This window comes from Athene cunicularia (genome assembly GCF_003259725.1).
Source record: "Athene cunicularia isolate RWA chromosome 5 unlocalized genomic scaffold, athCun1 chr5_part2, whole genome shotgun sequence".
Taxonomy (NCBI): domain Eukaryota; kingdom Metazoa; phylum Chordata; class Aves; order Strigiformes; family Strigidae; genus Athene; species Athene cunicularia.
The window spans coordinates 2,130,771-2,157,420 of NW_020799102.1; the positions used below are offsets into that span (position 1 = coordinate 2,130,771).

The window sequence follows — 26,650 nt, forward strand, 5'->3', positions numbered from 1 at the left end:
ACAAAAAACGTCAGATTTTTTTTATATTTGGCTCTTGTGGTTCTGCTGGACTTCACTGGTGCATTCTTAAGAAAAGTTTTTCTCTAGAAAAACTTTCATGTGATGGCATGTCAGCATCTTCTGGATTCTTGACAGCTGAAGTAGCTGTCTCTATCTCCTCTACCTGTGAATAGTCTGCATGCAGTTTTTGGTAATTGTAAAATAAGCCTCGTGTACATGCCTTTGGGTAGTGTTTTTGATAGGAGGAGAGGTGGCTTAAGTGTACAACCCGCTGGGAGCTCTGTCGCTTGCAAAATGTAGAGGTTTCAGAAGTACAGTCAATAACATTATAATAGCTATATGGAGAGACAGGTGTTATCGAACATCTTGGCTACCTCACTCTCTAGGTTTGTTCTAACCCCACCTTTGCTATCATGTTACAAACACAGTCAGAAGAGTAATAGGTTGGAAATCTTTTATATCTCCTCGTGTATAAACCTGGCAGTGTTGATTATGTAATGTACATACACATTCTCTTGTATTCAGCTCCCTAAATAACATATAAATGGTTTCGTATGCTAAATTTAAGTTTTTAATGCAGGAGTAGAATATCATAACGGCATAATGAAGTGCTTGATAGAGGAAAAAAGAAACTGATTTCCTCCTGAGTAGGGCATAGCCAGCTTTGCAATTTTACGCCCACTAGAGGGACTGTTGCTTACGCTACTCATTGCAGACAGCAAAGTCATGCAGTCCCTTTAGTATCTTTTATGAAGTTTTAAAACTTTGAATGACAGACTCTGGTTAAATCCTCTAAAGAGTAAGTTTCCAAAGCTATTCCTTGAAGTGTAAAGACTTCGGGCATGGTGCTGTTCTTCTGAGTCCAAATACTTTATACGGAATTTCCTTACTAAAATGTTCTTTCTTACTTTTTTTTTTTTTTTTTAAAGTATTTTCTGTTCTCTTCGTTAATGAGTCCAGGCTTTACTATATGATGTTACTGGAGATTAATTTAGGGTTTTTTTGTCACAGAAGGAATGTTTTGTTTTTATGTTTGGAATAAGGTTTTTTCGCAACCACTGTGCCAATGAATATGGTAAATTAATCGGTTCTCGTATTTGCAGATGTCATTGAAATGGGTTTCTCCTTTAACTGGGAGATAGTTTTGGTTAAGAGACATGTAAACTTACAGTCAGTATGAGAACTTCCAAATGTATCTGTTTTTTCATGTTTAGCTGGGGGATTTTTCTGTTTGAGTTGAATGTTCCTGACTTGCACATTTTACTTCTTAATTACAGAAACATGAAAGAATACAGGAAGTTCTGCATGACCACGATGAATACCTGTGCTAATTAAGTCACTGGCTGGGTACTGGGAGAACAGCAAGGTAAGCAGTCAGGCCATGCCAGCAGCATTTCTTGTAATCTGCATGATTGTATTTCAATAGAGCCTTAGTGCTTTCAGAGATCAAATTCATAACAAGTCGGGTGAAGACAAATAGCCCACAGGTTTGAATGCAATAGATTTAGTTAAAAGCTCTGGCAAGCAAACACCTCAGTGTTCCTTCCTGGGGCCAAAAAAAAAAAAAAAAAAGTACAAGTTCTGTGCTGGTTTTCTTTTTTTAAAAGGCAATATCTCCAGTTTGAACAATCGATTCATGACCAAAGCTCAGCTTCCTGGGTTGACTCTAGGGAGGGCTTGGAGGAGGGGTGGAATGCTTCAAAAACTCAGTTGATGAAAAGGCATGCTGTTTTGTGGATGCCTCCCAGAATTGTTTAAATCTGTGTGTGTGTGTGTATGCGCGCGCGTGCGTATGAAAAGAGAGAGAGAGATCTCCATGACAACTGGCCTGGCCAGTCTGTGTTCTCTGCAATCATTTTAGCTGGAATCAGTGCTGCGAAAGGTCATATGAAGGAGTTGTGGGAAGCACAGCAGGTATTAGACGCTAAACGACTGGTTTTCTGATTGCCTCAGATAATAAGACAGAGTTTTGTCTGGGAAATACAAATCTGAGAATGGAGTGGAAAGGGAAATGCTCCAAATTTCAGGTAACAAAAATTGCCTTTTTAATGTTATTTCCTCCCATTTTAAAGTTTGGTATGTTTTGTTTTTCTTTTTTTTTTTTTTTTTTTGTGGTGTTTACTCCCAGCCGAATGTCTGAGCAAGCTTGGATTCCCTAGCTCTGGGGAATGATGTCATGCGGCAACAGTTGGATTCTATTAGCCAGGGAAAGAGGAAACATCCTGCATTTTTGAAAGGAAAAAAAAAAAAAGATACTTTGGCTTTTTGTTGAATCCTGTGCAAAGGCTGCAAAAAGTGTTGGTTGTTTTTTTTTTTAAAAAAGTTGCTAAGAAATTAATTCACAGAAAATGTCATTTAGGATCTAGACAGCACCAAACTTTAAAACCACTGCAACAATGACTCCTATATGCAAGAAAATAATTATGGAAGTGTTAAGAGAATTCAGAAGACATGTCGGTCTTCATGGGTGCTCCTATATTCATCTTTAATGAGAGAATTAATTGCACCTTAATTAAGCAGAGGATTTGGAACCTCCACACACTTGGGATCCTTTAGCAATTGTTTGGAGAATGTGCTGTTAGAGATTTTCTTCTGGGCTGGGCTCCCTCTCAAACTGCTGTTTATGAAGAGATGATGCTGGCAGCATTGTTCTCAATAAGGTTTTTAGTCCTGGGCTGTATTTTTCATAGCTTCAAACCAGCCTTTTCTGGGAGAGGGTAGCAGGGAAGAAATCAGCAAACTAGTAATTTCAGCCATTTGAAAGGGTCTTTTTTTTTCCCCATTTCCTCAGAGATGTTTGCTAAATGCTGTATTCAACACTCAGCACTAGGATAGCATGCATAGCGTTTTAAGCAGAAAAATGCCTAATGATTTCTGTACAACTGCTATGTCCTAATGAAAAGACTTAGAAAATGGATATAATCCTGCTTCCTCGAACATCACAAAAATACACTGTACTGATAGCCACGATAAAAAGACTAGGTCACCCACATGCTGGTTAAACTCCCCTATAGCAGATGCTCAGTTGTACTTTTATGCTGCGTTGCTCCCTTCTGTGCATTTCAGGCATGATCCGATGCTTGCTGGAGTCCATGGGAGTTTTCCCGTCAACTTCAAAGGGCTTCAGATCAGCCTCTGCCTGAGAACTTCTCAGCCTCGGCTTCAGTCTTTTGACTGCAGGACCAGGCCACAGGCTCTTCACTTTCTTTCTTGAACTTTCCAAACAGAAGGTCTTTTGTGTTCCTCCAGGCAATGCCAGGCGCTGCTGACTGGCTTCAGCGTAGCTGCTAACACATGCTGGAGATAATAGTGATGCTTATTTCCGCTTTCTCCTAAAAACCGTCCTAGAGGGGGAAAGTGCAGTGGCTGGAAATCAGATCCTTGTATCCCACCTCCCCTCCTCACAAGTGGCCATTGTTTATGAGTGTGTGTGTCTGTGTGTGCAAATAGTTCCTTGATTAAAAGGCAGTATTGGCTGTGCTTCAGGGAGGAGTTTCAGGAAGATTTTAGGGGGAAAACACTGTTATCGCTATGATCTGCCAGCAGAGCAATCATGAGGGAGAAGCAGGCTGTCCTGGAGCAGGCGATCTTTCTGCAACGTGTGTACAGAACTGATGGCTGCCATCTGAGAACTGGGGGCTGATCAGCACAGTCTAACACTTTGTGTGCCCCTTCTTGCTTCCCAAATTTGACCAGCTTGATTCCATAAATAAAATACTGCTGTTAGTGAATATCAATTGATAACTTGGTTATGGAAAAAAACTTGGTTATTGGAAAAAAATAATAATTTTTCATTTGTTTGGTTGGAAGCAGTTTAATAAGAAATCCTTGTGACATTCTTAACAAGAAATTAAGTATCTGTGGAGTGGCTGGGTTAATTTGGACCATCCCCCTCCTTAAGAAACAACACTGATAACTCAAGTTTAAGGCTCATGTGTGGGAAAAGACTATTAGTCGCTGAAATTTGAGACAAAGATTATGATGTTCAAAATCAGAGCCACTGCTTTTAAATGCTTACATTTTACAGATGGTCAGCTTGAGACTCCTGAGAGATCTCTGCACGGTGTTGCAAATGGGGCATTTCAAAGGCAACAGTTGCTTTGTGGCGTTTATCTGTTGTGTGGCGCAATGCAGCAGGAAGCCTGCTGAGTTCTCTCCCAGTGTTTCTGGCTGAGTGGCATTTCCCTTAATGGTCTGTGTTGTAGTATTTACATGTTACTTTGAAAAGCGATACAAGGCATCATTCCCGTAGTCCTTTAATATAATTTCCATATGTCCTAGCATTCTGAATGGTTCCAAATGAAGTTTTCATATGTTATACACTACATATACCTTACCAGTAGGAAATTAAAAAAAAATCCATAAATCATAATATAACTATGCTCATAATAATATATTCTATAGCTGACTTACTGTGTTTGGGCAGAAATGTAACCAGAAGCACACAGGTGTTGGCACATTGTTGTTTGGGGTTTTTATCCATGAAGTCACTAAGTGATTCAGGAAGGCTGCTGCGATACCTGGTGACACATGTGGAGTTCCTGCAGCAGTCTGTGCAGGCGCAGCGGCTCTGCTCAACACAGCTCCTGTGGACAGGTCCCTAGCTCAGGGTTAGCAGCCTGCTGTAGTTGTCACTTTATAGGTGCATTCATTTCTGTATCTTGAAGGGAGTTGCTTTATGTTGTTGTCCTGATGTAAATCTCCGTGTTGGTCCTGTGTGTCCACCACGTTTCTGCCAGTGGCTGTACACCCACATTTTGTCAGTGGATAGTCAGTGACTTGAGTTTTCCGGAGAGATTAATGTGTGTTTTTGATAGGATTAGTTGTGTCCTGTCTCACTGCACTTAGAAGGAAAGTGAAAGGACATGGCAGAAATATTTTTTTTTTCTTCTTGACTATCTAAGGAGTACCTTTTATATTCTGAGTTATAATGTTTTAATTGCTTGTTTTATCTTGCATAAGATCATGTTTTGTATAACTGCCTGTACTCGCTCTATCCATAGGTTGACAGTGTATGTTTCCCTGTTGTTTGTTGCAGTGAGTTCCAGGCTAATTGCTTTATTGATGTATTTCTTTATTACTTGGAAATACACTGCTTTGCAAATGAGCTGAGGCTGTCTAGAAGACTAGGACTTACTTTCAATAAGTTCAATAATTCAATATTTATTTCTGCTCTTACTCCCTTCTCTAAATAACTCCCCTCTCTGTTTTTTTCTTCTTGGGGAAAGTCTGTGAGACACTGGAAAAACACTGTAGTTGTCTCAGTTTCTGCTGTTTTCTTTGAAGGTTGAGTGATCTTCAGAGCACCTGGCATTACAGTTGTGGACAGATGCACCATTAAATTCTTGAACATGAGATCAGTATTTTCCATCTGTAACCCTGTGCTCACAATAGATGGAATTCATTGATTGAAAACAACAGTGCTGCATATTTAGAAGAGCTGCTCACCATGCTTAAATCTTTCCTTATTTTCTGCAAGTTAAGTTCAACTCCAGCAGTATGAACAACTAGTTCTCACAGTTGTTTCCTCTCACGGGCTGTTTTTGGGTCATGGTGATTCTGTGTGACTTTCTAAGGTGTAAAATGTGACATGCGGAAGGATTTGTTCTCAGCAGCTTGTGAGTGTGGCTACCTTTAATTACAGCAAGAACCTTGAAATGATTGCACTGTCATTCTGCTCCGCAGACTAGACTATCATTAGTGCTAATCAGTGATGTCTGTTCTGCCTTTGCATCTTTGACCCAGTTACTTTGCTGAATTTAACGTAGTTGCAAGTGTGACACAAAGCAGACTCTTGGCACAGCCCTGATCACAGAGCAGGGAGGGATCTGGCAACTTTCACACAAATCCATTATAATTAAGGCTTCCGGTCTGGGATTTAAACTTCTTTCTCTTAAAAGCCTGAGAGGCTTTTAACAATATTTTTCAGACTGAAAATGAACCTACTGCTTATAGAGGCAAAGTCCCCTGATGGTACTAGCTGCAGGCAGACCTGGAAGAGGCAGGTGCGGCTCTTGTACCTTCATCAGGCTTTGAAAGTGTGCTTCCTCCTCGAGTGCTTTTTGAACAGAGTCTCCTAGTACTTCAGTTTCACGTGACAACAGCAGAGTCGCTTAAGCAGTTAGAGGAGTGTTGCACAGTTGGCTTTCTTCCAGTGCCAGCCTTTATTCTGAGTTCAAGCCTCGTGTAGCATTAATCCTCTTTGCCCACTTGGAGCCAAACTTCTGTATGCAAGGGGCTGTTAAAGAGAGTCCCATTTCCCTATCCTGGTAGAGGCAGTGCTGTGTCCTTGAACAACTTTTTCCTCCTCCACTTGCAGTTTGGTGACAAAAAGATGAATCAGAGGCTAAAACTTCTGCCAATGGCAAGAGCACAGTTTGGCATCCCTTGTGCAGTTGGCATCAAATGGATACAAGCCATCAAATTATCTGTGCTCCTGGTCCAGCAGAGCCTGTTGATTTATGACCAGAACATCCTTCCCCTCTTTAAAGTATGTTTGAAAGTTAAAAAGCATCACTAAGTGTTTGCAACATTATGGACATGCTGATGATAGTTGGACAATTTTGACAGTACAGAACCTGCTCCCTGCAATGCTATTTCATGCCTTTTTGGTAGAGAGCAAAAAGCAGTTCGAGAGCTGCAGCAGTATGGAAACATTTGCAGCTGCACAGTTCGCATTCCCATGTTTCAGTCTCTCACAGGCCCATGCAGATCTTCTATTATTAGTTTTAAAAGGAGAATAGCTGACAGCTGATTAATTTGAATGGCTTATTCCAGAGAGAGCTGTTTTATGACTGAGTTGTCAAGAGCGTCAAGCCAAGAAAAGTATTGAGTAAAGATACAAAGGAAAATCTCTGATGTAGAGCACAATCCTGTTTATCCAAAAGAATTGAAGAGGACAAAACCATCTTCATACCACTCTGCTGTCAACATGTTCAAACCTGTGCTGGGGGAGGTGAGAAGCTGAAGGGCTCAGCCTGGTGCATTCATCCCCCAGCAGTTCCTGGGAGAGCTCCCCAGGGGTTTTCTGACGTGTTGTCACAGGGAAGGGGACATATCACAACTCAGTCTTCAGAAACCTGCCTAAAAAATAATTTCAAGTGACTCATTCTGGTGTTGGTTTTTGGAGACAAGTCAAGTTGGTTTCAGAGTGAAGAATGGAAAAAACCCCACTTTTGGACAATGGATATGCTTTTTGTAACAGGCTGATGCTCGGGATTAGAGCTGCTTTGCTGTGCGTCAGGCAGGGTTTCGCCATTATACTGACTCCACTACACTCGCTCAGGGCAGCAGATTGGGTTTTGGGAACATATGAAAACCGAAGAACAAACGCTGTTTTTCCAGTGCTCTTTTATTAGCAGAAGCACATGACAGTAAGTTGAGTGGTATCACCCTGGGACGTGCACAGGCGGCTGTCTGGCCGCCCCTTTTGTTTCTTGTGGAAAGCACTACCCTTGTGTGCCACCTGTAAGCCTAGCCTGGGCAGCTGAAGCACAGCTCTTTTCCTGATCTGAGACTTTAGAGGAGAAGGAGAGCCAGTCCTGTCCCTGGAGCTGCATAAGATGATCCATTTACATCTTCTATCTCCTACAGCAGTAAGCCTCTGCCATGATGCTGTAATGTCACCTGCTTTCATGGAACTGTTCCCTCTGCCCCTGCTTGGGATGCTCAGGGGAGCAGGAGTCACAAAAGGTGAGAGCAAGGAGTGAGGTGAGGTGAGGCATGAGGTGAGAAGGTTCCACTGCTCCCAAGTAGCCATGGGCTGGCAGGAGACTGCATTTTTAGCCCAGAGAGCTTGTGTCCTTGATGGTGATTGGGTGATCAGCTGGGCTGGACCGCTGTTCCCTTGAGCCAGGCCAGAGCTGCTGTCAAGGCACAGAGGAGGTGGTTCCAAAACACGGCAGAGCTGAGGTCCTGACAGACCCTGTCTGTTGCCATGTGCTGCCTCTGCTCTCTTCCTCCTCACCTTAGGGGTCATGGAGACAGGGGAAAGGGTAGCAATGAGAGTGAGGCTGTTTCACTTTCTATCCAGCGGTTAAGTCCAGGTTTGTTTCTCAACAGACGTCTCCCTGAAAATGAGAGTTGTTTAAGGTAAAGGTTGTATGAAGGCAGAGGTTGAACCTTACTGCATTTTAAAACGCTGCCTTCGTGCCCACATATTGGGAGCTCTTTGTGTGTGGTCAGGGGCTGCGATACAAGCTGGTTGTACAGGGGGCACTATCAGCAGGTTATAATCTCTTTTGTGCCTGAGTCAGTGGATAGTATAATATACTGTCAAATCTGGCATTTGGATTAAGATCTGCATTCTTCTCCTACGGAGACATCCAGTTTTCTGCTGAGACACATCAAGAGCTAAGGTCCCTGCTGTGTTTTATTTACTATTGGCTGACATGCATGGACAGTAGAAAACAAATGTAAGCATGACTCAGTGCTGTGTACTACAATAGCACAGAATGCTTCCTGGGGATTTATGACTATCTGGAAGAACAGGGCATCCAAGAGGCAGCCCGAGGTCATCAGCTACAGCACCTTGTCGGCAGATCCCAGCACAGTGCCTGTAGCACTGATGGCTCTGATAGCATGGGTGTACCTACCTGTTCTAAAAGTATGGCCGGATCCTCGGTTAGAGAAAGATGAAGCCAGTGGAGTTATGCTAAAGGTTTCCATGATTATTTTTTTTAAATCTATGCAGTTCATGCTCTGGATAGGGCAGACTGATTGCAAAGTGGCCATTTATCCAGAGATTCTGGGTGTCAGTCAATGGCTGCTCTGGTCAGGTTGTGTGATGTCCTGAAATCCTAAACAAATGGCCACATTACTCTTTTTTTCCACCTCAATAAAATTACTTTGTGCAGAACCAGGCTGCATTAGGTAAAACTCTCTTGTGCATCAGCCTCCTGCCAAGTTGTATCGGGTGTATCGGTAATGTCAGTTTGGCAGTTGTGTTGCTGGTGAGATGTATGCCCTTGCCTACAGTAGCAATGCACATGGGCTTACTGTCTTCTGAGAATCTGGCATCACGTGTGCCCCTCAGAGACAGGACAGACTCCAAAGTGAACTGCCACTGGTTCTGAGAAGGGTGAATTCCTGCTTCCTGTATTGGTGCCAAATGGTGTGCTGGCTTATGGAAGTATTACAATATTTACTGTTAAAAAATGATTTGTCAGGAGAAAAGTAGAAACCTATTGCTTGCAGTGAGGGAACAGTCGGCTACTCCTGAGTCTGGGTAGAAAATGGAGTTGTTAGGAATAGGTTGGAGGAAGAGTGCAAAAAAAAACCCCTCTGTGGAAGAGGAAAGAAAACCTTGTTAAAAGGTAATTATTCTTTTGGATGAGTGGTTGACTTCCCACAAGGTGGGCAGAAGTGGAGCGAAGTCAAAACGCAGAGTTCTGGCTCAGTGTAATACTTATCATTTCAACATTTTCTTACAATCTGTTTTAAAAACAACCCAACCAACAAACCCATCATTGCAGACTGGAAATCCTGTGAAATATTTTTTCAGTAGCATGAACACATGGTGTTCCCAAAACAAAATAGTCTAGGACACTTGTGGTGGCGGGGTGATGCTGAGAGCCTGCTAGGCTGTTTTAGTGCTGCCCGCTACTGAACAGGAGCAGCAGATCTGTTGGCTTGGACAGATCGCCCTCGTGACAGTGGCTCATTAATGGTTGTCACATCAGTTATGTTTCCATGACAGCTTCAGGTCTGACAAATGTGACAAAGCTGTGTTTTATCAGTAAATCCCCCAGAAAATCCCCTGCTGGCCCTAGTCAGGAAAGCATATGGATAAGAAGAGAAAATTATTCTTCCTGCTCTTTGTTACTGATTCTGCTTTTTGTATGTGAACTAGCCAGCTAGGACTAGTTGCATTCCTCTGTAATTTTCAGTACCTCCTATATGGGGCTGAACCAGTGATGAATTAATGCCTTTAAGTTTTATTCATTGTTTTAGTGACCAAGGAAACTCTAAATATCAGATTGAAGTTTTGAGGAATGGAGCAGAAGCACTGATGTTCTATTACAGGGCAGGCTTGGGCACCCTTGAATCAAACTGGCTTTTTTTCAGAAAGGTTGTGGAGATTCAGGCAGGTTTGTTGGCCACAATTGAACCTGTGGGGTAAGCAGTTTGACTTGTTCTGTTGCAATTATTAAAAAAGAAAAAAAAAAAAAAAAGAGCAGGAGCATTTTATTTATATTCAAGTATTCTCCCTTTGAAATTCCTCATTAAACACTACAAGATGAAGGAATCTGCAATAGTTTATCTGTAGGTTATCTATTAGTATGTTGCATGCCAAATCACACTCATACATAAAATAAAGGATAAAACTATAGACATGCTGAGATCTCTTTCTATCACAAATGTATCTTGAAATCTATCTGGATCTGTCATTTAAGTATTTGACTCTCTTATGCAGGGAAGGTGAAAGGAGGGAAATTCTAGTTGAATAAATTAGATAATGACATAAATAAGATGATGAGGAGGGCTCCAGAGCGTTGTGAAGTATAACATGATTGCCCTTTCCTGAATAGAATCTTATCTGCTTACAAGCATTCAGTCCATCTTTGCAGAGAATTGCAAACAGGATGCAGGTTTGCTAATATTGGCAGGTATTGGAGGTTTTTTTTAACTGAAGTGATAGACCCTGGGGCACTGTATCAAAAGGTCATGAGGTTCAATCCTGGTGCTACACGCTGCTCTTGTGCGGTTTAGCTGACAGCTCTGTGTGTACCTGTATAACCTATGCACGTATGAATTACTGCTCGCTTCAACTATCTGTATTATCTGACTCCAAGTAGTAGAAGTCTCACCAGGGACATTTTATCTCCAAATCAGGTTGAAAATTTTGTTTGGGAGACCCTAATTTTGCCCAAGAGAGGTTTCCAAGAGAGTAAAGGCAAACATACTTAGTTCAAGACTGTGTTCTGGGACTGAGCGTCTCATTTGACTGCAGCAAGCCTGTGCGCAGGCAGTACTGAGTAATTCCCCGGCTTGAGATTTCCAGCATTATCTCCGACATAGGAAATGGTGATGCTTCTGCTGCTCACTAGTGCACTGTTTATAGTGCCACAGTTGTGTCACGCCAAACTCAAAAGGTGATGATTTTGACTGAAATGCACATAGGTGAATATATTTATTTTAAAGCGATGAGTAATAAATCTAATGACTATTTATGTGGTTACTGCTATAAATTAAGCCAGTGCTTTTTCAAGTGTTGTTGGAAATTCTAGTCAAAGCTGCCAAGTGAAACATGTGAATCCTATTTTACAGCTCCTATCTGCTAGGTGCAGAGGGGGAAGCTGAATAAAAAGAAATAAGGATATACCTCAGACAAAATTTGTCATGTACTAATGGCAAATATCTACCCCTGACCTCCACAGGAGCAATGGCAGAGGGAGGGAACAGGCCATCTTTATGACTGTTCAGGCATAGTCAATAGGAGAATGAAAGACGAGGGATGGAAATGTGTTTGTTCTCAAAAAATGCCATGTACCTCAGCATAGCTGGGTATTTTCTGAGGGAATACCTTTTGGTTTACCTTTTGTATTGTATATACTTTTTTCAAAGCTACAGCAAAATGAAGTGTTAGTTGACTCACGAAGTTAACTGCAAAGTTTTATTCCTCTCCTAGTAACCATCAGCACCAGCAAGTTACCTCTGACATTGCACCTGATGGTGTAAGAAACTGAAAATGTCATAGCAAACTCGGTCTGCCATAATGTTTGAAGAGAAACTACTTAAATGAGACTAACATTTTATTTTTTGTGTAGTGTTCAGTATGCCAAGTCCTAATCTGTGGCTAAGTTTCTGATGTAGTGGCTGTAATAATAACTGGGATAATAAAAATTAGGTCTCATAAGCATCGCTATTGAATTGAGTAGAAATACTGCTTTTTCTAGCTGTAGCTCTCCGAAAGATACACACATTTTGATTTTTGAAGAGCCATTAATTATCTTTTGGTTAAAAGGAAGTGAGAATGAGTCAGTGCATATCCATTTGCTCATTACTTTCTCCCAGTCCAGTCACAAATCTGTGGCTAAAAATGCAGTACTTACAAAACTTCTCCATCCTGTATCTCAATGAGAAGTTTGCATTTCTGTTGTGTTTCTGTAGCCAGCACATTCCTGCAAGCAGGGAAGTGGAAAAACAGCTTCTTAGAACTGTGAACAAGTGTCTCTTAGCTATCCGCATCCTAGTTTGGAATTTTTATTCTGCATTTAAAAATCTTCCCCCAGAAAAAATGAGCTTGAAGCCCAAGAAGTATTCCCATATAAGTGACTGAGTCATCTTCCTTGGGAATTGAGGGATCACTGTTGCCTGGAGTTATGGTTTTAAAGACTAAGATGAACAGATAGTTAGGAATTAGTTGTAAATTTATATTATACTATTTATTATTGTTTCTGTTGAGTATAATCATATAGGGAGAAAACAGATGTTGTTGTTCAGAGACAGGTTTTCTTTGTATTGACGTAGTAGCAGCCAAACCAAAAATGATGGGACTGGTAAGAAGTAAGATGGAAAATTAATATTCAGGCTGTTGTAATGCTAAGTCCCTTAGTCCCTGTAGTAACATATTCTACAATAGCCAAAGAGCAACCATTCTGGAGGCAAAATAATTCTTCAAATACACAAGTGCCCTCTAAAGACACGCGGGATTGGTTTTCTGATCTATTTGAGCACTTGTTTGCACAAAAAACCCTTTAAAATTGTAAGAAGCAGTTTGAAGTTCCATCGAAATAAAAATTGTTTCAGTTTCTCGATGTATGTGGCGATTCCACTAAACAGTCAGATACCTGGAAATCTGTAACTGTGCTTTTGGGGTCTAAGGACAGTGTTCTCAAAAGCTCTGAGGTCCCACTGACTTCCAGAAATGTTGAAGTCCTGACTGCTCTGAAAGCAGAACTCAAATCCTGTAAGCACCTTTGCAAGGTGCTCCTGTATGCGTAGTGGGCTAAAATACTATATATTCAAACTGAATATAGTATTCTGAAGTCCTTGGTCAAACAGAAAATGTATTTACTTTTTTTCGGATAGAAAAGTTTATTTTCAGGTCAGCAACTACTGTGAGCAATGTAAAATGCCTGCATTTTGGATGGAAAGAGAAATTGAAACGAAGTTGTCCTTACGAGCTGTGGAGCAGCTGGCTCATCAAAGGCAAAGTGAATCCGTTTGGGAGTCATGGAGCTTTGAGCAGCACTTCTTCACAGTCATGAAACTGAAGAGCAGTGAGAAAAAACAGTAAGAGATGGGAAGGGAGAACAGTGAAGAAAGAAAAAGGGTAAGGGGGGAGCATCTGCACAATACAAATTAGGAGGGCTGTTCAGCAGAATGACAGTTGAGAGAGATTTTTGTTTCCCCTTCATCAAAACCTTCCAATTAATTCACTTTTTGAAGTAGTTTGTGTTTTATGGTTAAAATTTAAGTTTCTCCTACATAAACATATGTAGGTAGATCATTTAGTTGCAGTTTCATATCTGAGGGTATGTTAAAGGGGGACTTACAGGAAAGCTGGGGAGGGACTCCTTAGCAGGGAGTGTAGGGATAGGATGAGGGATAGCAGTTTTAAACTGAAAATGAGTAGATTTAGATGAGATCTAAGGAAGAAATTCTTCCCTGTGAGGGTGGTGAGGCCCTGGCACAGGCTGCCCAGAGAAGCTGTGGCTGCCCCCTCCCTGGAAGGGTTCAAGGCCAGGTTGGATGGGGCTTTGGGCAACCTGGGCTAGTGGAAGGTGTCCCTGCCTGTGGCAGGGGTGTTAGAACTATATGATCTTTAAAGTCCCTTCCAACCTAAAACCAGCCTATGATTTAATAATCCTAGATATTCAAGTAAAGGTAAATGTGACATACCTTTGTGAGGGAGTTAACTTTCCTTAGATTAGGGGCAATAGATCTGTGACGTACACAAAGCTGCAGATCAGGTCTCATAAAACTGTGTCTGTGATTAGGTGACTATACAGATTTTTCTTCTGTCTCTCCTCCTAGATAAAAAGGAATGTATACAAAAGGGCTGTGCAGGGTATTGTATTGAGTTCTCAATTTGAAAGCTTTTAATGGTTGGCAAAGAAATTGCCTGCACTTCCGATTGTTGGAAAGACATGAGGACAAATGCCCTGAAGGGTAAGATCCTTAAAGCTGTAAGAAATAAGGAAAGGCTTTAAAAATAATTGAATAATTAGATCTCATTCAAGCCATGATTCACAGAACTTGGTCTTAGCTGTCTTAAAACAGAAACCTTAGAAGAAGTAGTAGCCAAGAGGTGAATGAAAATGCACCACAGTTCTTTTGGCATATTGCCTTCCAGAACAGATGATGAGGCTTCTTCTGATGGAGGTATAGCTGCTGTGCTAAAAATATTTCTTACCTTAGTCACAAATAAAGACATTCAGAGCTGAATTTAAAACATATTCTACAGCAACTATATTCAAAACAGTTTCATCTTTTACAGGATGGATGACAATTTAACAGTTGTCCAGTGTCAGTCAAAGAGAGTTTGAAGACTTGATGGAATCTAGACTGATTCACTGTTTATGTTATTAGGTGACCAAGCAGATAAAATGTAAGAATACTATGTAAAGGAGACATGGTGGTGGTTTTACACTGAGCAAAACACATACTTTTTAATTTAACAGATGGAAAGCTTTTTACTGGTATGTGAAAGTTTGGTTAATAGATAACCAATTAATAAATTTTACTTGTAGAAGAAATCTGTACCGTATGACTGTCATCATTTCCTTTTGACTTATTAAAAAGTTTATGTTAACTTAAGCCTAGTTTCTACTTCTCCATGTACTGTGGAAATCTGATTTGTGGTGTGGTATGAGTATATACTGATTGATAGAGATTTCTAGTGCAATAAGCTTTGTGAGCAAAATAAATATTTAGCAATTACATGTTAAATCACAGATTGGATTGCTGGATTTCATCCTTGGGCTGAAGGACCATGTTATCTATTTTAAAGGATTTGTGACTTTTTTTTTTCCCCACCCTTCTTCCTTTTCCCCTCCCACTGGTGGAAATTGTGCTGGCCCAGGAGCTGATGGGGGTTTTGTTGTAGTTATTTAAATTGCTTCTAGTTTGTGGTATCCTGGCATCAGATGCTTCTGTCATCTTGCTGTATGCAGAGAACTATTGATGAAAATTTTGTCAGCTCTGTTTCAATTTTTGGTGGGGTCCTTTTACCAGAGAAATATTTTTAAGACACTGTGGAAACCTGGCGACAAATGCTGTACAAAGTAGTGAGCTTATAGATTGAAACTGGTCATACTGACCTGTGTTGCTGGATCCCTATTTCCCTTTAATTTGGACATCAGAGGGTAGTGACTCCCTAGAGAGCCTAGGAAGGTGCCTGAGACAGCTCTGAAAATTCAACTGGTGTAAATAACCCTGCACCTTTGTGACACATCTCAGATGCAGCATATGCAGTGAATAAGAAACACTGGTTATTTATTTTGTGGTTTGAAACTGTCAGGGAGCATTACTGTGATATTACGGAGGAGTAATAGAGCTAGCCTGCTGTATAGATAGTCTAATGGTGAGTTAAAGGCAGAGCTGAAGTAAGTACACTTGAGATCCCATTTATGTTGTTGCTAACAAAAGAACCGTTCTGATGCCTTTCCAGCTTAAAAAGTTGAAGCTGTGTGTACACGGTAGGTTTCTTTTAGTCATGTGGTATGTAACTGGACTTGCATCTTTGTGTGTCCAGGCAGTTGGATTCTGCTGCGTTTTCCCTTTATGGATGGTACTGGTTGAGAAGTCTGCTAATCTCCATTAGACTTGACGGAGAAAAACGTTAGGGATATGGTTGGAACTGTGTGGATTGAAACTGAAAAGTGAAGCACTATAATAAATTGTGGCTCTCTGGTTGAACATGAGGATAAAATTCATTCCAGACCCTGTGTTTGAATGGAACAGTTTATGAATGGAAGCACAGCCCCTGGATTGTATTTCAGCATTAGTCTGGTTTGGAATTGTGCTATACCCAATATGGACAAGGATATGTATTTTATAAGGTTTCATTATTCCACTGTTCAGATTGTTCAAATATAGAATCTCTTGTGCTGGAGATGGCTGTGGAGTGTGTGACATAGGAGAAATATTTCATTTTTGAAAAGAAACAGGTTAGTAACTGTTGTCTGCGGTCTATATATTGGAAATAGCTTTATATTTGGCTGAAGGAGAACTGTCTAATGTTCAGAGGCATCACAGTTGTACTTCTGCTTTACCTCCATTTTTCACTATCCATGTCTTTTTTTATGGTCGTCACCTTTGTCACCTGTCAGATGGAGATGACTCTGCTGGGTGGCATCACAGCCATGCACAATGCTTACTATCATCTGACACAATCAGATGTTTAGACAAAAGCCATTAGCTATAGTAAATGTGGATTAGTATTGATTAATACATATGAGAAGCTGGAAGAAAATAATGTTGTAGTTATCAAAGACAAACAAATTAAAAGAAAACATGCTTAAGCAGCATGTATTAGGAAATTAGGCGTCTTGGATTGAAGTCTATAAACTTTCTAGCCCCTGCTAGATGCTTAAAGATGAAGGAGCCAAAACCTCCTGTCAGTTAACATACTGTGGTTTCACCCACCGCTTAAAGCCGTTTAGTTTTAAACCTCTCAGATGGATTATGTTATAATGTTGACAGAAACAAAAATGAGATGCAAAAAGAAAAGAAAAGCTTCAGCAAAAAGTTCGAGATGTGATTTTACATCTGTTAACTGGAAACTTAAATTTTTTTATTCTTTCTCACTGTGATATTTAAAGATGCTGAGCTGCTCTAACTTTGGCTAAGAAAAGGTAAATTCTATTCTAAGGATATATTTATGTCTTCATTCTTGCTGGTTTTGCTAGGTCATAGAAATGTCAGATTTTTTCTTTGAGCTAATAAAAAATGTTTTCTAAGTAACAATGTGTGGAGTGGGGAATAAAAGCTGGGAGAGATTTTTAAAAGCAGCTGCCTGAGTTACACGTTGAGAGAAATAGAAGGATAGGGGCAATACAAATAGCTCATTTTAACTAGTCTGTTAACATTGTTTTCATGCATATTGGGCCAGGAGGGGTAAATGACCACTTGTATATTGGACTCTATTGAAGGATGCTGCCCTATCTCCGCAGATTCCCTGTTGTTCTGAAAGGGGTGGAGTTGCCCATCTCAGCAAAAGTCTAGGAGCAAATGGTTTCATCCTGTCTCACCAACTGAATTCAATCTGCCTATACTGAAATCAGCTGAGTTAGTTTGCATTTAGTCCAGGCAGCTGGAAACAGAAGTTGCCTCTTTGATTTTCAGTTAATACTAAAATATGAGCACAGATTAAGAAATTGTTGCGATTCTTCAGCAAATGCTAATTTATTGTGGTCCATGCATCATCTTTGCAACAAAATAGGAGAAAAATACTGCTAATAATATGGGGCCCACATATTTATTGATATGTAGAAATTTTTTCATCACTTAACAAGAGAGTTTTGGTTTTGCTTTGTATTTAGTAATTAATAAGGAGATGAAGGAGCTCTGGTCAAATAGAACACTCAATCTTTGAAAACATCAATTATTCATGTTTTTTAAATAAATGGGAAGAATTAAAAATGGCTCTGTAACAAGGCTTTGTATTTCAAGACCAAATTGTGATAGACTTGTAACAACTAGTTAGTAGCATGAGCTGGGCTGACCTGGACAGGTACCTAAATATGAAGCAGGCCTGGAATTTCCTGGTTACAGACTCTAGAGCCACCAAGAATCATTCTCTCAGGAAGGGAGTCCCAGGGAATAGCCACAAAGAAGAAATAGGAAAAGTCTGCAGTGAAAGGAGAGAAAAAAATCATGGGGAAATGGAGATACAATTTTGAGGTCAAGAAGCATAAATACCAAATGAGGACTGCCAGAGGTGAAGTTGGATTAGAATGCTGCTAAGGATATAAAAATAAACAAAGTATGGTTTGTTTTTTTTTTTTTTTCCCCCAAAAATTTATGAAAACAGAAGTAGGAAAGAGGCATGGGGTAGGTGGAATAGTTAGTATGAGAAGAATGCTTTAGTGGCTGCACAGAATATGCAGAAACTGAACTGTGCTCTGCCTTCATTCCCAAGGGAGTGAAAGGGGTGGATGAATATTGACCTGATGAATAAGATTGGCCATTGAGGCAAAGAAGAAATACTAAAATAAAAGGCACATGAAAACAGCTGGTGCAGCAGCAAACCGTTAAGGGTAGGACTTCTACCATGTGCTTGGAAGTTGCAAATAGAGTATCTTTCTTGCAGAAGTGGAAAAAAGACAGATCAGTGATTCTGATCATGATTAGCCAGTTTGGAGGGAAGGAATATGGGGCGTCTTGGAGTTTAAAAGTAAAAGGTAGATTGTGGTGACTAGTCTAATCTCTGTCTATGATAGCTCTGTTGCAGTGGCAGGTTTGTTCTCTTTGGACTCCTGCTTGCTAGCAGAACCACAGTGGACAGTACTGAGAGAACTTTGGATCAGTAGAGCAACTGGGAAGTGACTTGGTAGGGATAAAAAGATAAGGGCTAGTATTGTGAGAACAATATCATGTTGTAGGGAGGTTAGTAATGAACTGCCACATGAGCATCTCAAGGCTGGTTTCATCCTATCTCCATTAAAATGTTCACTAAAAGAAATATGCAGTTAAATTTGCTTCTGCTACACAGCTGAGTTGGTGATTTATCAGGCTGAAGTAACTGAAGTGGCATGTCAGTGTCATCACCTGAAGATGAGGACAAGAAACTGAGTGCACTGATTAGTAACACCATGTGGTGAAAATGGCAAACCTAATCTAATATGCATATTTTCAGTGGAGATAAGGAAGGCACAGAAGAACCTCCTCCTGGCAGACTGGGTGATTCTGGTCATCCACATTCAAATGGGTGATATTTGACCTGCTGTCAGCATGCTCAACATCACAGAGGACCAAAAAACCGACAGAGGAGTGGAGCTTTGCAAAAACAATGCAGAAGGAAGGCTGGGAGGGGCTTTGATATTTCTCTATAAATGAACTGAGGGGAAGAGGGATAACAGTCAGAACACAAGCAAACAGCAATTTAGACTGAAAAGAATGTTGTCACAAGAACTAGGGAGTATCTGAAGTGGCAGAGGCAGCCAAGATTACTGGCAGATGCTTTGGGTCCCTTATTTTTTACGTAGAAGGGTTACTTATACCCTTCCCTTTCAAATCATGATTATGAGTTTAAATTTTGCTTGTTTTCAGCTTTAGTTCAGCTTTTCTTAAATAGCCTTCACTGGTAAGGAGGTGTTGCAGGCAGCAAAGTGGGAAAGGTTGTTGCAAGTCTTTTATTGAAGCTTTGTAAATTGTTACGCAATTGAGATAAATTAGGAGAACCAGCATGCTTGTGAATTGTTCTTCAGAATGTTTTCTTATAACAGAGGGTAGGAATCTGGGTCAAATCCATTTAAGCAGTGTTTTAAAATTCTTATCTTACATTAGTTATTTGTCCCTACATTTCTGTTTCTGGTTTCTTAATGGAAGTTCCAATGTAAATTTTTTTAATGCTTTTTTGTTCATAAACCATAACTTGACTGTTTTCCAGCACATTTTTTAATCATAGTTTTTTCTAAAACTAGTTCTTGAGGGGTCCATTCACTGTCTGATAGAGGTGGTGTGGAGTTTTTTGGTTGTTTATAGTGCCCAAAGAGAACTTCAGTTTTCAGATGCCCCAAGCCCTAATAAATCCCAAACCCCATGTATTGCCCATGTTCTAAGGGCTTACTGGGGACCTTGAGAAGAACAATGGGAAGCAACTGGGAAGGTGCTGATGAACTATCAAAGAGATCTGTACAGAAAGTAGGAGCTTGCTTTAGATTTAGTCAGTGTAAAATTGTCTCTGTCATGTCTCTGAGCCAGCACTCTGCACTCAGCCTGGAAAGCCAACCATATCCTGGGCTGCACCCAGAGCAGTGTGGCCAGCAGGTCAAGGGAGGGGATTCTGCCCCTCTGCTCTTGTGAGACCCCCCCCCCCCCAGCTCTGGGGCCCCCAGCATAAGGACATGGACCTGCTCGAGTGTGTCCAGAGGAGGCCACGAAGATGCTTGGGGGGCTGGAGCACCCCACTGTGAGGACAGGCTGAGAGAGTTAAAGTGTGTTCAGCCTGGAGAAGAGAAGGCTCTGGGGAGACCTTAGAGCGACCTGCCAGTACTTACAGGGGGCTACAGGAAAGCTGGGGAGGGACTCTCTGTATCAGGGAGGGTAGGGATAGGATGAGGGGTGATGGTTTAAACTGAAAGAGGGTAGGTGTAGGTCATATGTAAGGAAGAAGTTATCTCTGCTGAGGGTGGTGAGGCCCTGGCACAGGCTGCCCAGACAAGCTGTGGCTGCCCCCTCCCTGGAAGGGTTCAAGGCCAGGTTAGATGGGGCTTTGGGCAACCTGGGCTAGTGGAAGGTGTCCCTGCCTGTGACAGGGGTGTTAGAACTATATGATCTTTAAAGTCCCTTCCAACCCAAACCATATGGTTCTATGTTTCTATGTCCTTTGGACTATAAACCTGATGACTTGCCTGTCTGTCTGCTGTGTTTGTACAAAGCAGGCATCCTGGTATTTCTATGGCTATGCCTATCTCCATTCATAACGAATCTGTAGGAAGACCCTGCCTCACCTCCCCTGCCTCTACATGTCTGTGTGAAACCTTTCATCTCCCCACAGCCCTGAACAAAAGCATATAACAGAACACCACTTGTTGGCTAAGAAAAAGACTCAAATTACTTGTCCAGTTTGAACAGGATCTTTGAGTCCCTTCGTTCAAAGTCAGCCTTTCTTTTCCTGTCCCCAGCTCCTGGGGTTGGTTTTTTGAGTTTGTAGAACTCACTGGTGCTATTTAAAGTAAGCCTTAGAAATAAGTTTCAGACTAAAATACAGTGGCCCTTGGCCTTAAATCCAGATGCCAGAACTCCCTGTGATGCCTAGTGGAAGCAACAGGGGCCTTTAATCATTCAGGCAAACCTTTGTTGATTTTGGGAATCAAAGTACTTCAGGATTCAGTGTGTTGGCACAAAGACTGTATTTTGTGAGAACACTGCTGTTGAATAGACAGGTGTTGAAAGTGCACCTTTCCTACTTGTGAACTACTATTGTTCACAGAAAAAACCTAATAGAAATACTGCTTCTAATTTTGTGTTTACTGAGCAAGCAGACTAAAATGTTTGGGTTTTGATTTCACTGAGCTTTTGGGCTGACAGATTTATCAGTAGGGACAATTCTGTAAATTAGAAATCAAGTAGTTCCAGACTCTCTGGGCATGGTGTTTTTCCATAACGCTGGTCATGTCCTTTCCTCTTCTTCATGTCTCTGTAGCTGTTGATTTCTGAAACATGAACCTGTAATTTTAAACTCGATAGCTGATTACAGAAGCATGGTGCCTTCTGCACAGACCATTTATAGACAAGAGTATTTTAATTTAGTCATTGTTTCTCCTTAGATGGTTGAGTTTCCAGGTCACTGGACAAGGCAGTCAGTAGTCGTAACAGAAGGTGGAGGTTTTGAGTATGTAGTGCTAGATAAATAAAATAAGTTGATAACTCCATGGGTTTATGTGAAGCAAGTAAAGCTCTTAACTAAATTAGAACTGGGCAAATACTTCTTAACTTAGTTTACTCTTGACCTTACCACTGAATTTTTCAGACAGATTACTGTGTTAAATCTTCTGTATGATCCATTGACATCAAAGCAATCTTGTTGTCTAACAGTGCAATGAATAATGGGGCTTGGCTGAAGCAGGGTAGCTTTGGAAGAAAAGATTTATTTAGCAAAATAGGTTTTCTTTCTTCCATGAGAAAAAGAAAAATAATTATTGAAATAGATGTGCTGCTGCTTAGCATCAGTAAAGTACCTTGCTGGCAGGTTTTGAAAGATTTCTGTAATACATTTAGAGACATTACTAAGGTGTTTTGTCATGTGGAATTTTGGCTCTGTATTTATTGTCTGTTTTCACTGGGCATTCACTTGTGGAGTTACTCTGAAAAGATGCTGTGTTGAAAAGGTGTTGTACTAAATGACATACACTTGAGTCTCTCGCTTGTTTCTTGTAAGAAGTGTGATTACTTCTTGATTCCTGACAGCCTCATTGTTTTGGGAAACATGAAACTCGGTAGATGCTCCCTCTAAGGTGTCTATGCACATGCACCCTAGGCTGACTGCCTAGCTTAATACTTCTGCATTGAGTGAATTGCCTGCTTAAAGCAGATAACATGCAATTTATATCAGCTGTGTTGAGGGTGATTCACCTTTTTCAAAAGCACGTAAATGATTCACAGAGTTGTATCATTGCAAGCCAATAGAATGCGTCAGCTCCTGAGTACATAAGACTTCTGTTGTTTCTGAGAATTATATGAAGGTGTAGTGGTTGGTAGTTGCCTGGAGCAGTGGTGTCTGCTGGAAGTCTGTTTTCTTTCAGCTTGTGAAGAACAGATGCTATGCACCAAATCAAATGAGCGGGGAGGAGATACAAGCAGGAACAGTGAGAGGCTGGAACAAGTAGAAGCCGGGCTCTACTTCACCTGTAAGGCAGATCCATGTCCACATGCATTCCCTTGATGCCAAGCTGCTGTCCTTACTTCTGGGATGTTCAGCCCATGCTGTAGTTCCTGTACACAAGGTCCATTTGGTGCTTTGCAAAGCTGCCTTTGAATAGTCCATGTGGAGACTGTGCTGTTTGTGTCAGCAAGTCAAAGACTTGCAAGTAATGTGTGCTTCCCTTTGGTGAGCATCTCTGTTGGCAAAGGTATATGTTCCTCTTGCATAGCAATGAAAACAAATGCTTATTTCAGCACATGTATAGCACTATTAAGTACACAAATTACAGAAGAAACTACTCTTTCTTCCCTAAAAGTTACATGTAGGGAAAGGATGGACTGGTTAATCACAGGACAAACCAGAAAATGCTGGATACATCATTGTGTGTGAAATCTTTAGTTATAGATTTAAGTGTTGTATGGTCATGTAAGAGTGTAGCCATAGTTAGCATCTGAAAGAACTTGCTGTCAACAATCTGTTCAGTTTAGCTATGTTATTCATAAGATTCATTCCTCCCTCCAGCTGTTTCCACAAATTGAAAGACTTTATTTCAGTTTATAAATGCTATTTCCCCATTGTTCATGCTCACAGCTATTTTCCATGCCCAAATATCCATCCCCCCAAGAAAAGAAATCCTGACCCTATAAAAGAAGCCATGTGGAGTGATCCTTTGAGGAGAAAGTCCAAAATGGCACAATATAGGAGTTGCCATCTGCAAAGTTTCAACAGTTGGTGTTTCTCTGTTGTGTATCTGTGGCTGGGTGGGGGCACTGGGCACAGAGCAGAATGAGTGGGGTGTGGTTGCATTACCAAAGGGTTCTCATTTTTTTGTGTTGTGGCTTCAGTTTTCTTGTTAAAACTGGAAGGGCCAAAACTTGCTTCTGTAAGAAATAAATGGAGCAGTTGCTTGAAGTTTTGGTGGTACGGCTATAGTATGAGGCAAATTTGTCACTCACAGAAACTCCCACTCTAATGGCTTTTTAATAGGAAGACTGGTCAAATGGTTAAGAAAATGCCAATGTCTGGAACAGCAGTGATAATACCTTGAAACTGTGCTATAAACTGCAGTTTGGAAAAAAGCCCTCAAACCATCTTCACGTGTGTATTTTCTTTAGAACTCCACCTAGAGTATAGCTGCTGTGGAGATTCAGCTAAAGTGAATTTAATGTTTTCACACCCTTAGACTTCCTAGGATCAGAAAAAGGATCCTTAGCATGACTCTGGAATCTAAAACATAGGATGTGTATGGGCTGTACCACTGTGCAACCTTCCTTCAGGTTAAACAGGAAAAGATCTGTCTGGGGGAAATGAGGTAGGAGTTGAGATTATCACAGTTGTTAAGCACACACCAGAAAAGAGATGCAGTTACTCCATCAGGAAACTGCAGGAATTTGTGCTCAGTAGGAACCTGTGAATCCTGGTGCATTTATAACTCCTATAAATTTCAAGGCAAATTACCAGTTAAAATACTTCAGCCCCAAATCAACAGATGAGTAGATAGCTACAAAAGATATTTGATGTGTATTCATAATTTCATAAATCAAAATAAAAAAATCATAAATCAAAATCCTTTTAGAGTTGCACAAGACATTTATTTTGTTCTAGCAGGATGAAATCTGATGTTAATCAGCTTTTGCCCACTGCGCAGTGGGCACAGGTAGGATTCTATCTGCCTCTGTAATGAAAATCCCTGTCTCAGCATCATAAAAAGTTTCACAGGTATTTCCCTACCTTTTGGAGGACTAGGACTGAGTTTTGAATGAACTGTGGCCAAGTTTGTGGTATCAACTAGAAACCACGTGGAATTTGGTAATGCAGACTTCATGCCAGACAAAACGGATTCGTTTCTGTCTTGAATGTTTAGATTTGTTCGTTAATCAAACCCAGGAAAAAAATATGTTCACATGAAGAATTTTCACATAAGAGATTTTATAAGCCTCAAAGGCTGTATTTGTTTTATGATGATGGAATTTTTAGTAGGAAAGCGTTATTTATACTCTGTATATACTTTATTCTGGCTAATTTACTTAGTGTAAGACAAGTTTTGTGAATTTTATTAACAAATTGCGTATGCAGTATTGTGCATACATGTGCATAACTGCATCTGTGTATCTGTAATAATTTATCTATTTGTAGATTCATATTTTCAGTTCTGCTTACTGGTACTGGAAAGATGAGTGTGCATACAGCTGAACTGAAGGAAGAACAGTGAAGGAGTAGAGACAGGAGAGAAGCCTGGGATATGATTTAATTTCTGATAGCATCCTCTGTGAACACTAGCAAAGGAGTGCCTGAAACTATAGAGTTTAGCTGCCAACTTGCATAAGCATAAATTCTATGAAAGCTGAGTAGAATTCAGGTTTGCCCTTTCAATAGGTGAACTATGTGTTATGACTGATCATTACAAATCTGTTTGGACTTTTTTGTTTGTTGATGTGTTGGGAGTAGGCAGGTGTAATTCCGAAGGTCGGGTTGACGATGCAGTGTTACTTTTCTATAGTAATCACACTTTAAAAGAGACAATAAAAATAGTCTTTTATAGGGAGCAGATCTGAATTAGACCTCTACTGTGTTCAACTTAAATGTGTGAGAAAGAAGAAAAGGAAGATGAATGCCATCTTCAGTGCTGGGGTGTACGACGCTACCATTCAAAAGTTTGCTCAAATGTGGACTCCCGTGAGATGGGAAAAGTTTTAGTTAAACTTTTGCTGTAGACCCATTCACTTTTGGAGTGAGAGCACATGAGTTCAGATAATAGATTTTACACCCTGGCCTTGTCTTAAAGAAGATATTTCCATATGGGTGCTATACTGAATTTACCCTACTGTGTGTGGAATGCTCTCTGCTTGGCAAGAGGCCAGAACATTCCCTGTGCGGGAGAAGGGGCTGAAATTGTATCTGATCTGAGTGTTAATCTGTGTCCCTCAGGCTTATCCTGTGGCCGTTTCGGTGTTGCAAGGGCAATGCTGGTTATGCCTTTTCAATGAGATCATTGCAAAATCAAATTGCTATTAAATTATATTTTACTCACAGTTTTGAATTGAGTTAAAGTAGGAACACCAGTGCTAAAACTTTGGGTATAAATGCTGGTGCCAGAGTGACAATCCAAATGTTGTCTGGAAAAAATTAATCATTTCATACAAAGATTTCAAGTTCATGTTACATGTTTTAATACTGTTAAACATAAGCGATAGCATGTTACGGCACTGCAGCCAATCTGAAAACAAGAAAGGGGACTCTATTCCTGAACGCACTGGCTACTTGTTCTTCCTGGATACATCCAGCTGGCTGGGAGGGCATGGGATCACGCTTTCTTCTTGACACGTTTTTGAGGCTGTGTACTCTTGTGCCCTCTTTGGCATTACAGCTGTTAAGACTTGCAATGTGAGCAGAGAAGTGGGGTTTGGGAAGTGTGACTATCACTCATGCAAGATGCAGCGTGGGAGCAGCCTGCACGAGGCCGTGTGATGGGGTCTCGGTTGCTGGGCTCAAGGGCTGCAGTGCTTGTCCGACTGCTCCTGCAGGTCTCGGTCCTCTCCAATGAAGGAACGAAACAGTTATGTCTGTAATGCTGCTGTGCATCAGATTTACTCCTGCTCTGCGGACTGTGAAGAAAGATTGTTCCCTCAGCAGAACTCACCAGTACAGTGGGTCTATTCAAACCTGCATCTGGGAAGATAGTTAGTGCCTTCATTTATGAAATTCCTATCATAGAAGTGTAAGTTCTTTGGAACAGCAGCTGGCCTCTTGAGAGGACTCTAACATGTCATGTACACAGCAGTACGTAAATCATTTTCTTAAAAGGAAAGCTCTTTCAAATCATTAAATACCATCTCATAGCCTGGAAAGGTTTAAAAAGGTATTTGATATCATTCATGGTTTGTTTGTGGGTTTGTTTTCGTTTTGCCTCTGTCTAAAACCCCCTTGCTCCCTTCTGCCACTGTGAATGCGGTGTGCGCGGGAACAGAGCTGGCGTGTCTGTGGCTGTTGCCCGGCTTCCTCGCTCTGCTGGGAAGGGCTGTTGCTCCAGGAAGCCTCAACAGAAACCCTCTGTTGGCAGGAGCCACAGTCCACAGCGGTTAGGTGGCTGCATTGGCTCCGGTGGGTGGGTGGGTG

The 26,650-nt window shown here is 40.9% G+C and overlaps 1 protein-coding gene across 4 annotated transcripts in view; it reads left to right on the forward strand.

The window, feature by feature from the left end:
- Positions 1 to 1,277: 1,277 nt before the first annotated feature.
- Positions 1,278 to 26,650, forward strand: part of ST5 (suppression of tumorigenicity 5) — a 142,307-nt gene continuing 116,934 nt past the window's right edge. For 2 of the 4 annotated variants that reach the window (XM_026850461.1, XM_026850463.1), the window contains exon 1: positions 1,278 to 1,366. The gene's annotated coding sequence lies outside the window, so the exon portion shown is untranslated. Of the gene's footprint in view, positions 1,367 to 1,825; positions 2,028 to 26,650 lie in introns of those variants that run through there. The other 2 variants (XM_026850460.1, XM_026850462.1) reach the window with 2 other exon arrangements.